The following is a 17,111-nucleotide window of genomic DNA, read 5'->3' on the forward strand; positions in this document are numbered from 1 at the left end:
GAGAAAGTGAGGAAGAAAGTTGTTGAATTCAATAGTGAGTTTCGAAATGCCTGAGCCTTATTTGGAAATAGAGTGCGAGCCTTGTTCGGGGGTCAGTGCTATAACAGGTATACAGTGAGTGTGAAGGAGCAGATAGAATATGGTGACCCTTATCCTGACAGAGCGGAGAAGGTTATTGACGCTTGTCCTGTATCACAGCATCAAAGTGACCCTTCTGGAATGTCTTATCCAAGTCTATCACCAATAACGCCACAGACCATGTCCCTCAGATTCAGTTTAAGAAGAGCTTACAAATAACAAGGAGAAGCAAACATTGGTGTATTATATATCGAAACTAAAACTGTTGCAGAAATTCTGTGCGCTATATGCTCTGAAAATTAGACATGCAAATATCATGGATACTGCAGTCTTATTGGATGGTCTCAAATGCATCTCAACTGCGTTAACTAAGTGACTGCTCATGCTGTGAAAAATAAATTCCCTAAATGTATATCAGGTGGGTTGAAGAGTATGCATTGAACCAAACTAGAGATCAAGTTTTTTTTCGGATTTAGTGTTGTGTCGTCAGGACGACTAATCAATATCCTTGCTCTGAAGCAGCTTTGGAGGAGTAGTGACATTAATATGTTGTATTTTACACGTCGTCAGCATACAATATAGAACGTTTGTACATTTTGGTCAAACATGATGGAAGCATGGAGCCGAGAGGGTCAAGTTTATTTCAGTGAATTGAGAAAATACAAAATAACATTCAGTGGGAGATAAGCAATGGTTGTTAGCGTCATAGAGTCCTATAGGCCCTTCGGCTTAAACTGATCCATTCCGACCAAAATGTCAATTCACACTAACCCTATTCCCAGCCATTGCCCCGTATCCTACTAATCCTTTCCAATCCTGTATTTGTCAAAATGCATTTTAAATGTAGTGACTCTACCCACCTTAACTACTTCTGCTGTTAGCTCATTCCATATGCATATCACCCTGTGTGTAAAAACGTTGCTCCTCAGGTTCCCTTTTGTTTTTACCCCTCTGACCTTAAACTGATGCCCTCTAGTCCGTGATTGTCCAATCCCGGGAAGTAAAGGCTGACTGCATTCACTCTATCCATGCCTGTTATGATCTTATACCCTTCAATAAGATCCTCTCCCCAGTCTCATACATGCAAAAGTAAAAAGTCCTAGCTTTTCCAACCTCTCCCTATAACTCAGAGCCTTGAGTCTTTGGCAACATCCTTGTAAATTTCTTCTGCATTCATTCCAGTTTAATAACATCATTCCTATAGCAAAGTTAACAAAACTGAACATAACGCTGTAAGTATGGCCTCATCAGTGCCCCGAATTCTGCAGCATTTCTCCCCAAATTCGCTGAGGAGAAAGTGAGGTCTGCAGATACTGGAGATCAGAGCTGTAAATGTGTTGCTGGAAAAGCGCAGAAGGGCTTATGCCCGAAACGTGGATTCTCCTGTTCCCCAAATTCGCTACTTAGTGCCCTGACTGATGAATGCCAGTGTGCCAACAGTCTTCTTCATTACCCTGTCTACCTCTAAATCAACTTTCAGAGAACCATGTACCTGAATTCCAAGGTCCCTCTGTTCCACTACATTCCTTAAGACCCAGCCATTCACCATAAAATTCCGATATTGATTTGAGTTTCTAAAATGCAAGAACTTGCACTGATCTGCATTAAAATCCATTTACCATTTCTCGGCCCACTTTCCTAGCTGATCAAGGTACTGCTGTAAGTTCTGAAATTTCTGATAACCTTTGTCATTCTCCATGTAACCGCCTATTTTATTGTCACCTTCAAACTTACAAATCATGCACGTACATTCTCATCTAAATTATAGATATATGTAATATATAGTGGTGCCAGCATCGCCCCGATGCATTCCATTAGTCCCAGGCCTCCAGTCTGACAAGCATCCTTCCACTATTACTCTTTGCTTCCTACCATCAAGCCAATGTTGTATCTAATTTGGCAGGTCCTCCTCAGTTTCATGCGATCTAACCTTCCAGAGTAGCGCACCATGTAGAAGCTTATTGAAGGCCTTACTTGAATCCATTAAGACCTCGCATACCACCCTGACCTCCTCAATGTTGCTGGTCACTTCGTCAAAGAATTCGAACAAATTTGTGAGCTATAGTGTCCGATGCACAAAGTCGTGCTGACTTAGATGATAGACTCTTGCCCGAAACATTGATTTTCCTGTTCTTCGGATGCTGCTTGCTCTGCTGTGCTTTTCTAGCACCACTCTAATCTTCCTCCGAATCACACCCTGTCTTTCCTAATGCACGTATATCTTATCTCTCAGAACCTTTTCAAGTAAACTACCTGCTACAGATTTTAGGTTTAGTGGTCCATAGTTCCCAAGTTTTTCTTTTTAGCCCTTCTTGAGTAAGGGCACAGCATTCGCAACCCTCCAGTCCTCCGGGACCTCACCCGTTGGCCAGCGATGATGCAACAATATCAGCCAGGACTCCCGCAATTCCATCGCTGTGCTCCTGCAGTGTTCCTGAATATATCTGGTCAAGACCAGGAGATTTATAGAAATAATGCAAAGTCTGAATAATACGTCTATTTATTTCAGGTATAAACACCAAAGAAAGGGAAAGTGGCACAATGATGTTTAATATAACAAATTAGAAAACGTATTAATCATAGGAAGTGGCGTCGGAAGAATTTCAGTCATTGTGGAAACCTGGGAATTCTGAGAAATTCACGATCTAGAAACAAGGGTCATGAAATTGATAAGGAAATCAAAAACAGAACATGAATGCTAACAAACAGGAACAAAAACACTGCATAAATCTACAATCTGTATTTCAAAGGAAACAAAGTAAAAGCAAGGTCGAATATGGAAATTGGTAATTGGGAGAGGAGAGTTTATTGTGAAAAACAGGGAAATGGCCAAGAAAATAACTAGTTATTTTGCATCTGTCTTCATGGAGGAAGATCCACAAAATCACCCAGAAATTCCAAGTGATCATGTAGGGATTGTGCAACTGAAGACATAAAGTCAACTTATATCAGTAACAAGGTGGTATTTGAGAATGTAACTTGATTGAGCAATGTGAAGTCTGCCAAACCTAATGTACTTCATATTAAAATGTCAGACATAAATCGGCAATAGAAATATTAATTGCACTGTCGATGATTGATTTTCATTTTCCTGTGCATTCTGCAGAGACTGGAAGCCATTGTGGATAAATGGAAGTTAGCAAACGTGGTCCAAGCACTATAGATTAATGGAAGGAATCCAAGCATCTAAAAAGGGAAGAAGACATAGTTTGGAGAACTGCTGAACAATTAACTTGACATCGGCAAGTTGGAAACTGTTGGAATCTATTATACAGCATGTGATATTGGATATTTAGTAATTAACAGAAAGAATGGAGAAAATCCATTTGTATTTCTGACAGATGTCCAACTCGATGTGCTATTAGTTTTTAGACCCCATCAACCAACGTCTGAGAAAAGGAACAGGAAGTGACTTCGCCACAGGAAATAGCATCACCAATACAAAGAAATCCAAACATATAAATGGAAAGCAGGAATTTTAAGCATTGTTTCGCATGAGGTCCACTGGAGATGTTACCTAGTAAGATAACGAAACTTCTGGAAATGTAGCGAGCAAACCTACATCCATTGTGCAAAGTGTTGGTGGCTGAAACTTTATTGCTGGAACAGCACAGCAGGTCAGGCAGCATCTAGGGAACAGAAGATTCGACGTTTCGGGCACATGCCCTTCTGAGAAAGAATATACTGACCACATAAAAGTGCAATGGACATTGTCCAGATTAATCACTCAGATGGCGAGATTGCCTAATGAGGAAATTCGGCCTCTGTTCTTTAGAGTTTGAAAGAATGAGAGGAGGGTCACAATGAAACTTGGAAACTTCACAAAACATATGCCAAGTTGGAAATAAACAGGACGTTTCCCTGGCTGTCAGTTCCACATTCAAGGCAAATAATTGCAGTTTCAGGGACAGACCATTTAAGACCGCAATAATGAGGAAATTCTTCACTTGGTGAGAACTGCCTAAAACAGGGGCATAGAAACCTGCTGGTAGGGCAAGATTAGGGAGAATCCCCAGATATTCTGCAAGTGTGTCAAGCGGAAAAGAATAACAAAGGAACAGGTCGGACTCATTCGTGACTTGCCAAGTTGCATCGAAATCACCTTATTGTTAGGAGACAGAGGGTAGTGGTTGAAGGCTGTTAGTGTGACTGAGACCGGTGTCCAATGGTGTATCACAGGGATCAGTATTGTGTCCCTTATTATTTGTGATACGGAGGTGTTGGTGTTGGACTGGGGTGGATAAACTTAAAAATCACATAACACCAGGTGATAGTCCAGCAGGTTTATTCAGAGGCATGAGATTTCAAAGCGCACAATCACCTGATGAAGAAGCAACTCTTCCAAGCTAGTGCCTCCGAATAAACCTGTTGGACTATAACCTGGTGTTGTGTCATCTTTAACCTGATTATTTGTGGTATTCATAAATGATCCAGCTGTGAATATAGACGGGGGTGGCGGTAGTGTGACAACTAAGTGTGTGTTTGATACAAAGATTGGCCGAGTGGTTGGCAGTGAGGAGGAAGGTCTTAGGTTACAGGAAGATACAGATGGAATGGTCAAAGGGTGGACCAATGGCAGATGGAATGTAACCTTAATGAATATGAAATGATGCACTTTGGAAGAAGGAACTGTACTGGGGAGAACTCAATGAATGGCCGCACACGAGGAAGCTCAGAGGGTGCTTCTCCACAAATCCCTGAATGTGGCGAAACTGGTTAGTGCACAATTTGAGAAAGCATAAGGGACCGTATTCATAACCTTTATTCATCAAGGCATAGGTTATAAGAGCTATGCGGAGGTTTGCTTTTGCCAAGATGGAATACTGATTGTAGTTCTGGGAGCCAAATTACGGGAAGAATGTGATTGTAGTGGAGGGCGCTCAGAGGAGATTCACCAGGATGTTCGCTGGGATGGAGCATAGTCGCTATGGAGAGAGACTGGATAAGCTCGGGCTGTTAAGTTTGGAGGAGAGAGGCTGAGTGGGCCGAGATTCAGAGGATAGGATTACGAGGGACATGGACAAGATGGATAGATAGCAGCTGTTCCTTTTAGTCAAAGGGCCAAGAACAATGGAGCACATTTTAAAGTGAAAGGTTTGAGAAGTGGAGAGGAATTGAGGATTGTTTTTCACTCAGAGGGTGCTGGGGTCAGGAATGCACTTCCTGAGAGAAGAATTGTCATGGTAACTTCACAACCATTTAAAAATACACGGTTGTGAACTTGAAATGCCGTAAGATTCACGGCAACGGTTTTGTGTCGGAAAGTGCGGCTAATGTAGACCGTGCTGTATTGTTGATGGGACAAAGTCTGTGCTTCTGTGTTTGTATGGCTGTGGAAGGTCAATCATTGAGTAGCTTAAGGTAGGAATTGATGGGTTTCTGAAGAGTATATTAACAAGGGTTTTAAGATTGAACTTGTAATCTCTTCTGAAAATATGTCAATGGCAAAATTACGGGGAAAAAAGGTGCAGCTTTCTTACAGTCTGATACCAGAGAATTGAGGACAGGGAAAAGGCAGAACTGTGGACCAAATACTTCAGTTATGTCTTCACATAAGAAAACGAAACAAAAAAGAAAACTTCCCATCAAAACTAGTGAACATTAGTCTGTTTAGAAAAAGGGAATAGAATGAAATTAGCAACTAATAGTTTTAGAGGAAGTATTGGAACTGAAAGTAATGAGCATAGACAAAGTCAACAGAGATTGAACAAATGGGAATCATATTTCAGAAAGTGCCTTTAGCATAATAATGGAGAAGCAATCAATGAAATATGTGCATTTTCAGAAAGATTAGATTATATTACAGTGTGGAAACAGGCCCTTCGGCCCAACAAGTCCACGCTGAAGCGCAACCCACCCATACTCCTACATTTACCCCTTACCTTACACTACGGGCAATTTAGCATGGCCAGTTCACCTAACCTGCACATCTTTGGACTGTGGGAGGAAACCGGACCACCCAGAGGAAACCCACGCAGACACGGGGAGAATGTGCAAACTCCACACAGTCAGTCGCCTGAGGCGAGAATTGAACCCAGGTCTCAGGCGCTGTGAGGAAGCAGTGCTAACCACTGTGCCACCGTGCTGCCCACATTTTTGATAAAGCCTATTATGCAAATTCAAATCCTATGGGACTGGGACTAATATGGTTTTAGAATGGGAGAGTTGGCAGGAAGCAGTGAGTAGAAATAAAACTATGTATTTTTTCTAATGGAAGGGTTGGAGGATATAGCAGGGATCGGGGTTTAGGCCGCAGCTATTCCCAATACACATCATATATTTGATTGAGTGGATCAAATACAATATTTTCAAGTTTGCAGATGGCACTAAACAATATCAGATTGCTAGTGGGTGAGCAGGATGTCAAAGTGCTCCAAGACGATTGAGACAAGTGGAGTGCCTGGGCAAATACGTGGCACATTAGGAGCAATGGGGAGGGGAGGCGTGGGATATGTGATATTGTGACCTTTGATGGGAAAAACAGAACTGGAGCCTATCATTTGAAAAGGGATTGGTTGAAAACTGTTGATCTATAAAGGAACTTAAGCTGCATGTTTGTTTCTTCTGTGCAGCCCTCCAAAGTCAGTGTAGGGCAATGAGATCTGAATCATGAAGTCAATGCTGGGAATGGCATTGGCACGCTGACCAGTGTACACAGACCCAACAAGTGGGGAGCTGTAACATTGAAAAAGGATCTGGATCTCCCTGTACACCAGTCACTGAAAGCAATATTGCAGGAGCAGAAAGCAGATAGGCAGATAAATCGTGTATTCGCCTTCATTTCAGGGGGATTTGAATACACGAGTAAGGGTGTTTTACTGCAGCTGTACAGGGCATTGGTGAGACCTCATCTCGAACACTGTGCAGTATTATGTACAGTTTTGGTCTCTTTACCTAATAAAGGACAAACCTGACATTGAGGGAGAGCAGCGAAGATAACCAGACTGATCGCTGTTGTGGGAGCAGAATCTGGGGCGGCTGGGCCTGAATTCCATGGGCTTTTGGAAAATGAGTGGAGATATCAGTGAAATATATAATACTCTGTCAGGACAAGACAGATTGGAAGCAGGGGTGGCAATTCTCCTGGCTGGGACATCAGAAGAAGGGGCCACAGTATTAGGTAAAGACAGACCACTCTGCATTGAGATGAGAATAAATGTCTGCACTCAGAGACTGGTGAACCTGGGGAATTATCTCCCAGATCAGACTGTGGAAACCAAGGCACTGGATATAAAAATGGATTTCTGGAAACTAAAGGGCTAGGGAGAGAGCAGGGTATGATATGAAGATAGAGGATCAGATATCATTACAGGTTGCTCTCAAATAACGTGGTAGCTGTGTTCCTGTGCATCATTGTATTGCAGAAAATCATGCAATATTAATAATGTGGTCTATGGGGAAAACAGAATAATGGGCAAACCGCAAAATATCAGTAAAAAACCAAAATTAAAGTTCGTCTAACACACACACACTAGCACAGTCTAATTAAACCTTTAAATCATATATGGTAATGAAATAGTGCTGTAAATGCAACACTTTCACAATACATTCACTGGCTACATCCCTGTAACTTTCAACAAACTCTTCATCAGAAAGTGCGCAGGGCTGACTGACCACGTGATGCCAACATGGAATTCCAGTTCTCCTGAAGATTCTCCCCCGGTTTGAAATAAAGTTCCTTCTAATTGGAGAGTGCAATTCCCCGTTTCAGGCTCAGGTTCAAGGCTTTGCAGAGCGGATTGCATTCCTGTTTTGGCTGAACACTCAGAGGGTGCATTTTGCAGACAGAGGATCCTGAAGCTGGGTTTTGTTGTTCAGGTGGTGCCTGGCAAGGAATCGCATCACAGTGAACGGGAGCTCACTTTATAGAAAAAAGGTGCAGAATTCAGGAATCGCATTGCAGTCAAGTCACGTTTAATAAACCCGCGTTATCAGAGAACTGCTTGTATATTGAATCGAGGAGCAAGATTGATGGACTGAAGGGACTACAACAGTTCTTATTTTATATTTCACAATGTTTAAACATATTAATAGGTATGAACACTGTGTCAGGAAAACTGCATTGAGGAGATTTTCTCAATGAACTAGAATGGGGAAGGCTCAATGTGTTGAATGGCCTACTCCTTTCCCGATGTTTCCGTGCAGCCTGTGAGAAAGCTCTGTCAATGTTGTCACAAGCTCTCAGGTATTAGGAAGGTGGACTCTGCAGGATCAACAGGACTGTGACTCCCGTTCCCTTTTTTGATATCGAGGCTGGTGCTGGGTATTCTGTCTGGTTTTATCCTTTAAGACTTTGGAGCAGTGTGATACAATTGAGTGTCTTGCTTGGTCGTTTCAGGGACCATTGAAGACTTTATCACATGGCTCTGTGTCTGGAGTTATTTTTAGGCCAGACCAAGAAAGCACGGGAGATTCACTTCCTGAATTGGGGAAGGAGATCGATGTTTACAATCAACATTGGATGCAAGGTCACTGTTACCATCACCAGATTCTAGATCGTGATATTTTATTACTTTTTTTAACTTCCACCAGCTGCCAAGAGCATTATCCTGTATTGGATTAGCAATCCAGTGACATTCCCACAACAGCACCATGTCCACAAAGGAACCTATCCGAAATCACACTGAGCGCGTTATTTCTGTACTGCTTGACAGCTCTGTCAAAATGAACTCCCACCAATGTGATTATCGTGAAAGCACTGAGGGAGTGTTAAATGGTCAGAATGTAATTATTAATCTATTATAGGACGGGACATAGTTGAGTAATTTTCCACAATGCTATGGAGTGGTCAGAGTTGGAGCTGGAATGGAAAAGCTTCCCCAGGGACACGGCTTGTTGTGCAGCACAAGTCTTCAGTACCATTGCGGGAATGGTGTCAGGGCCCATTGCCTTTGTCGTATCTACGTGTCCAACTGTTTCTTCATGTCAAGTGCAGCGAATCGAATTCGTTGAAGCCTGGCATCTATGATTCTGTGGGCATCATGACGAGGGTGACGTGTATCATCGATTCAACACCTCTGGCTGAGGATGGTGCAGATACTACACCCTTGTCTTTTTCATTAATGTGCAGGGCTGTTCCATTACTTAAAATGGGGATATTTCTTGAGTCCTTTCCTCCAGTAAATTGTTTAGTAGTACACCAACATTTATGTCTGGATGTGGCAGGACTGCAGACCTTAGATCTTATCTGTTGGTCTTGGGATCATTTCGTCCTCTCTATCAGATGTTAGTTCTGCTGTTTGGAATGAAACCATTCAAGTGCGGTAGCTTTAATGGTTTGTCATCAGCTTTAGGTGCTCCTGGTCCTGACATTGGCATGTTCACCCACACACATCATTGAACCATCACTCGGCTTGGTGGTAATTGTAGACTGATGGAATATCATGGGGAAAATGATATCCATTATGTTTGAGTGCAATCCTGCTTCTATTGCTGCTGTTTTCAACAGCATCACGTGATAGCCCAGTTTGAGCTGCAATTCCTGCAATTCAATTCTACTGACTGTCCCCCAGTTCACATCGAGACCCATTCACCCATCAGCCGTGAACTCAGTGACATCACCTGGTTTCTGATGCGGTAATACTTCCATTTTCCTACTCTCATTCTGCTGAGGGTCTCTCCTTGGTGTCATGTTTCCAATTTGTTACATTACTCAAACCCTTTAACATATTCATCTGAATCTTCTCCTTTATCTTAATGTCACCTTCTGCGGTTGAATTGAATGTGTTTCTCTCTGGTTTTCTCCCTGACCATGATGAAGAGCTCTGTGGTGTCAGTGATGCCAGCCATATGCAATTTCAGAGCCAATGCATATGTGCACTTAGCATTACCGTTCAGTTCCCAGGGTACGACGCTCCGTGTAGGACAGGACATTTGAGAAGCTTTCACAAATTGGAACTTGTTCAAAAATTGCTGAAGAAACAAAGCAGGTCTGCGGGCGTCTTTTGTAGTGAATGTAGAGTTAATCTTTTGGGTCCAGTGACTTTTTTAGAAGCTCTCAGTTTCTCCAGCAATTTTTGTGTTTTTAGTTCCAGTGTCCTTCGCTATTTCTTTAATTGAAAATTTGTGCTGTGTCTATTCGTTTCTGGAGAAGCCCAGCAGGTCTGGCAGCATCTGCAGAGACAGAGGAACAGCATTAGCCTTCCAAGTCCGTGTGGCTTGTTCAGAACTGAAAAAGGTTGGAAACTGGGCTTTTTAATCCCTTACCAGAATTGGGGGATGCATGACTTGAAAAATAGGGCATGGTATAAGATAAACGGGCTATCAACAGTTGTGAACGAGAAGATGGTGCAAAATGGGTTTAAATTAAGATGTGAATGAGGGAAGGGGGTTCTCTCTGAGTGTAAGATAAAGAAAACAACCACACAAGGTCACAGAGAGAACAGGTGAGAGAATGTTGACCATGTGGTATTATATAGATCTAGCAAGAGATAGGTTTTCACTCTATAGATCATCACCTCCTTCACGCTAAGGAATTCAGGTGATTGACCTCATATTGGCACTAGTAAGAGTTTCAATCTGCCCTAGTTTTGTAACATAGAGAAAAACTGACAGTATGAAGTTTGGGCTATTTTCTTTACCAGTCATCTTTATAATTCTTTCAAATTTGAAGTGCTTATTGTTAAACATTTTATCTTGAAATTAGTATCAGATGGAGTGTAGGAGGTTGAGGGGTGACATTCTCTAAGTTTATAATGTCATGGGAGGCATGGATAGGGTGAATAGTCAAGGTCTTTTCTGCATGATCGGGTAGTTCAAACGTAGATGCATAGCTTTAAAGTAAAAGAGGGAAAACTTGAAAGGTATAAAGGGGCAACTTTATTTACACAGAGGGTGATGTTAGTGTGGAATGAGCTGCCAGAGGAGCAGTCGTAGATGCAATAACAGCTACAATATTTCAAAGACATTTGGACAAACATATGAATGGGAAGCGTTTAGAGGCATATGGGCCAAGTGCAAGTAGTTTAGTTTAGAAAACACCTGGTCAGCATGGACAAATTGGGCCAAATGGTCTGTTTGTGCACGATATGACTGTATGAATCTTGAAAGCGAGGATAATGTACGAAAAGATATGATGTAATACATTTGCAAGAAATATAAAAGCAAGCATCACGAGCTTTTCCGTCTGTGTAAAAAAAAATGTTTGTGAGCTGAGGCAGAAGTACAGTAAGGAAAATACATTGAGGCCATATGGAGGGTGTAACTCGGGAACTGGCCACAGGGAACAGGCAAATAACTTACACCAGTATTTTAAATCGTTCCTCATGGGGAAAGTACTGTAAGCATTTAAATGGTATAAACAAAATGGTAATAGGAGGGATTTCTTGAACTGTCTGTAACAAAAGTAACAAGGTTTTAAACTAACAGATAAGAATAAGGATAGCCGGTCAGCAGTAATTCATAGTTAATTTTGAAAGAAGTGGTCATAGAGTGACTAGCGGCACTGTGGGAAATATTCCATAACACTCTGGATTACAGGAGTGTTCCAGCGAAACTGGAGACCCTCCAATGTGGCGCCTGCCTTCAAGAAACGAATGAGACAGAAAGTAGGAACCATTTTGCCTAACCATTATTGCTGGGAATCTTCTAGAGCCTGTTGGTAAGGAAGGAATTGCAGGGCAGTTAGAAAAGCTAAACCCAGAGTTGGCATGGTTTTGTGAAAGGGAAACTACTTTTGTTCTGTAAAATCATACTTTTTTTTTCTGAAGATTCCTGAGAATGTCAAAATTAGAGTCATGCTGGAAAAGTACAATAGGTCAGGCAGCATCCAAGGAGAAGGAAAGTCAATGTTTCGGGCAAGAGCCCTTCATCAGGAACTCCTGAGAATGTGACAAACAGCCTTGATAAAGGGAACTGATCAACATAAGGCTTTGCAGAGATTTTCCACAAGGTATCACAAAATAAACGTTCTGACACAAGACAGAGACTTTTAGTTTGATGGATAATATATTAGCATGGATTGACGGTGGGTTAACACATAGAAATCGGAGAGTCAGAATTAATGGATCTTCATGAGAAAGGTGTATCTACTGGATTACCACAAATATCAGGCCGATAGCATCAGTTATTTAAAATCTACACTGATAGCCTGACGGCAGGAGCTGAGTGCAATATACATCCGAGTTTGAGGATGACACTGAGAACCAAAATTCAGGCTGTTATTTAATGGAGAGGACTCCCAAAAAAAGGAGCAGTACAAAGGGATTGGAGTGTTTCTGTGCATGAAACGTAGCGTCAACATGCAGATGTTGCAAGTAGCTAGGTTGGTTCATGAGGCGGGTTCCTGACATGAAAAGGTTGATTTATTGAGTGCATCGAAAATGGTGAGGCGATTATTCATTGTGGTTGAAATGCATACGGGTGATATTACTGAAATGTACAAGATATAGAGAGGGCTTGACAAGGTCAATGCTGAGAAGGTGTTTCCCCTGAGCCTCGAACTCAAGGAGATAGATACCGAATAAGGAACATCAATTTCAATCTTCTCTCAGAACGTAGTGACTGTCTGAAATTCCGTATTCCAAAAGAGTTGTGGAGGGATACAACGAATTGCGTGGGAAAGCGGAGTTCAGACCTGGAGCCGATCAGCCATGTTCTTATTAAATGAGCGTTCAGGCTTGAGAGGCCGAATGGCCGAATCCTGTTCTTTTTTCTTGCATTTTTATGTTATGTTTTTGGAAAGTAACGGGTTATTTTCCTGGAAATCGTATTGTACGCATCTCCCTATCGCATTCAGGGAGAGCAGAAGATTTGTTTGAGTTAACCCTTGGTGGGGTATGGTGACTTTATTCACTGTGAATCTGGTTCTGGAACATGACTCACATATGGAGTAAAAGTTACAGACAGGGGAAGCCTGCTAAGAAGGATTGAGGTTGGTGGTCACTTTCTGGCCCAGCCTGGATTTTCTAAGTACAGTTCTGAAACTGCACCTCACCATTGGAGTGGTCTCGATCTGCCCCTGTGTAGCAGGTCCCAAGGGCTGAATGGAGCATCAGAACACAGGGCTGAGGGACACAAGGGGGTCATTTGGACCTTTGACACGACTCCACACGTAAACAAGGTCGTGGCCCATCTCATTGTGTTCCCAGCTGCACTTTTCTCTCCATGCACTATTATCCCTGATTCACCTGACTATAAACAATCAAACGAGGCCAGCCTTGCTTTAATATAAAGATTCAACCATCCCAAACTTCTGAGAAAGAGAATTCACACTTTAATGAAATCCAACTTTGAGAATTACTCCTGAATCCGGTTGTGACTGAAGTTGGAGGGTGTCAACAGTTTCCTTTTCTCGTCCCACTGCTCATAACACATTTTGAAAGTAACCAGGTTGGTGATATGACCGATTATAAAGGTTTTAGACTGGGCCAGATTCAGTGACAGGAACAAGTCAGGCAGATTTCTTTCATCAGCGGCACGTAACTAATAGGGCAAATGGAGCAGTATGGTGGATTTGTGGTTAGCACTGCTACCTCATATCAGCAATGGGTTGAGGTCAATTCCAACCTCATCCGACCCTCTATGTCAAGTTGGAACATTCTTCCCGTGTCTGTGTGGGTTTCTACCCAGTTCTCCAGTTTCCTCTCATATTCCAAAGATGTGCAGCTTAGAGTGATAGGCCATGCTAAATTACTCAGAGTGACCAGGAATGTGTAGCTTAAGTGGGTTCGTCATAGGAAATGCAAGGTTACATGGGTAGGGTAGGGGGACAGGTCTGGGGAGGATACTGTTCGGTGGATTTGTGTGGACTCGATGGGCAAAATGCCCTGCTTCCACACTGTAGGGGTTCTATGACAATGACTTCAAGTTTGGACTATGCAAACACCCAGTGGGCATCTAGTTGATCCATTCACCTCAAGGCATTGTATATTTCAATAAGATCAGCTCTCATTCCAAGGGTAACCTGTTAAAGTCTGCATATTGTCAGCCCTTCATCCATGGAATAAGTGAAGGGAAGCACATATGAACTGCTTCCAATATTACTATATCCTTTCTTAGATAAGGATACAAAAATAAAACTAATCTCAAACATCGATGAGTTGGTTTATGTTCATTTTCTCAGGGTGTAGTGAGTCTTTGGAACACTCTTTCCGGCAGACTATTCGAGGCAGAGATATTGAATATTTTTGAGGCAGGTTCACGAATCACAAAGAAGTCAAGGATTATTGAGGAGTGGGCAGCAATGTGCCTTGTGGGGAAACTGTAGACAGTGGAACTGAATGGCACGGCTCCAGAATATCTAGGAATTAAACGAAATGATAACATCGATAAGGTTTTAAGGGGGAAACAAGATGGCAGCGATATGAAAAGTCTACTTTGCTGGGCTCTGAATCACAGTGATAATCTAACCTACCCCACCACAGTCATTTACTTAAAATTGAACACACAATGAGCTATAGAATCCTCACTAATTTCGTTTTGTCAAGTGGAAATGACAAAACACGGGAAAGGATCGAGTAACTTCAGAAGCTTTCAGCATGCCTGAGGCTGTAGCTGTAACCCCCTCTGCTCGTTCGATGGACCCAGTTACTCACCAGGCCTTGGTCACCGAGTTCACCAAGTTCCGTGAAATGATTGAAGCTATGATTGAAGAAAAGTTCAGCAGGAAACTAGAACCACTCTCAGCCGTGCTCTAAAAACATGACGAGCAACTTGAAAGCCTTGGAAACAGAACGGATGAGGTCGAGCGCCAAACTGCAGGGGCAGAGACTGTGATCGATTCCTCTAAGGAGCGGATCCTTGCCCTTGGAAAACATATCCGTACCTTAACTGAACACGGTGACGACCTCGAGAACAGGGCAGAATGAAGAATGTTCATATCATCGTCTGCTGGAGACATAAGGTGTTCAGCCAGTGATTTTTTTTCGAGAACTGGCTGCTGTGATTCCTTCACTTCGAAGCTAAAGAGGGACGGGTGAAGAGTGAGACAGTTCATCGGGTTACGGCGCGTAGGTCAGACTCAGACTAACGCCCTCACCCTGTCCTTGTGCGAATACGTGGTTGCAGGGGCATTCAAAGACTTATGGAAGCTTCCAGAACACAGGGAAAAGATCCAACAAGGGCTCCAGAATTATGTTCTTCCAGGTCTTTTCAGCGGCAGTGATTCAAAAAAGAAATTCTTTTGATGATATCAAGAGAATACTCAGGGAACTTGAAATTCAGTATTCCTTAATGAACCCAGCAGTGCTCCGTATGCTTTCAATAGATCTCCGCACTGGTGAATCTTTCAGTAGATCCATTGACCCTCCAGAGGACGTGAAAAGTTTGTAGACACTATAAAGCAGGCTGGATGCTTTCATGGATATCGATAATCATGCTTCTCTCGTTTTAAAGGAAGTTTGTTGAATCTTTCTGCTATTAAATTATAGTTGGGGATGGGTAGAGTACACACTTTTAACTTCATAAATATTACTACTAGTTTTTCTCTTGCTTAGATTGTGTGTCAGTTTCGGCTCAAGCTGGAGGGAGTTATGAAGGTGATCGTGATGACTGAATGCCTACCTAAGGGCAGTTCAATCCCGATGTTTGTGATTAATTGCCCTGGATGCAGTATTACCAATGGGGCAGAAGATAAAGATTTCTGACGTGCAAATGCCTCCAGTGGGCGGGGATAAATGCCCCTCCTGAGAGCCATTGTATCCTGTTTTTTGTTGTCTTTGTATGTATTTAGTTATGGAACGTTTGAGAGCTTGTTAGTTGTAGTAGCTTTAGTTAGTCTTTTTTAGGCTCTATGAGTTTTTTTTTCATTGATGCTCTGCGATTTGTAATTCGAGTTCTTCCTCTCTGGAGTTCAAATGTTGTTCCAGTGTTTTGTGGCCAATGTCATGCTTAAATGGTGTATCTGGAGCATTAAGGGGAGCCAGTTAATAGGAAAAGGGTACGGTCTAGCCTTAAAAAGGAGAGCGTGGTTATTGTCCTACTGCAGGAGATGCACCTTGATGACAAGGAACATTTCACGTTACAGGAGGATGGGTTGATCGGGTTTATTTCTCGTCTTTTGATACTCGGATTAGAGGAGAAGACATACTGGTGAGGAAGAATCTTCCACTTAAATTACGAGATTGTATGAGACACCCACGGGAGGATCATAATCCTCAAAGATATATGGGGATTGAAAACGGTATTTTGAATGTTTAAGGCCCCTGGCACACAGCCTTAAATTCCTGATAGATGCATTTTCCAAATTAAGTTATCTTTCTTCGCAGCACATTATTGTAGGAGGAGATTTCAATTGTCATTTGCACCGACGGTGGACAGAATGGCCAAAAGCCCCCAGTACCATCTTAACAATCTAAGCAAATTTTGTGTGGAACTGTGGCTGGTAGATGTTTGGAGGCAGATCCACCTCATGTATAGGGATTTTACTTTCTTCTTTAACCCGCAGAAAGGCCACACTAGGGTTGATCTCTTCCTCACCTTGCAGCGATCTTCGATTCGGTGGTGTTCTGTACAATTGAGAATATTACCATTTCTGACCATGCAACAGTATACTTATTGGTTAAGATTAAGGGCAATATAGCAGGTTCGAGACACTGGCGAATGGATCTCTTTATTCTTCAGGATAGTAAGTTCATTTAGTATTTCTGTAATGAATTCAGATTTTTCTTAGCCATTAATTCAGATTCAAACACTAACCCATCCATTCTATGGAAAAGGGCTAAGGCTTATGCCAAAGGAATAATTATTTCTTAGGATGCGGCAGATACTGGAGCAGGAACGCTTGCTCCAGGCACAGTTGAAGGCAGCCATGAGGGCATATTGTGATAGACCCTCGGTGGCTCGGCTGCAGAGAATCGCAATACATCGGTCTACAGTGAATTCTATGCTCACACAGACAGCCAAGAAGAAACTTACTTTTGCAAAATAAAGGCTGTTTGAGCATGGTGATAAGCCGGGCAAGTATTTAGCATATCTTGCGAGTAAAAAGAGAGCCACAAAGCCATTACCTCAATTAGGGAAGGTACTGGAACCCTTAGCTGCAATCCCATAAATGTTAAAGCAGCATTTCGGAGATTTTACTCCGAATTATATCA

This window comes from Chiloscyllium plagiosum, unplaced genomic scaffold (genome assembly GCF_037043375.1).
Source record: "Chiloscyllium plagiosum isolate Xiang-an unplaced genomic scaffold, Cpla_swu_hap1 HiC_scaffold_42, whole genome shotgun sequence".
Classification (NCBI taxonomy): domain Eukaryota; kingdom Metazoa; phylum Chordata; class Chondrichthyes; order Orectolobiformes; family Hemiscylliidae; genus Chiloscyllium; species Chiloscyllium plagiosum.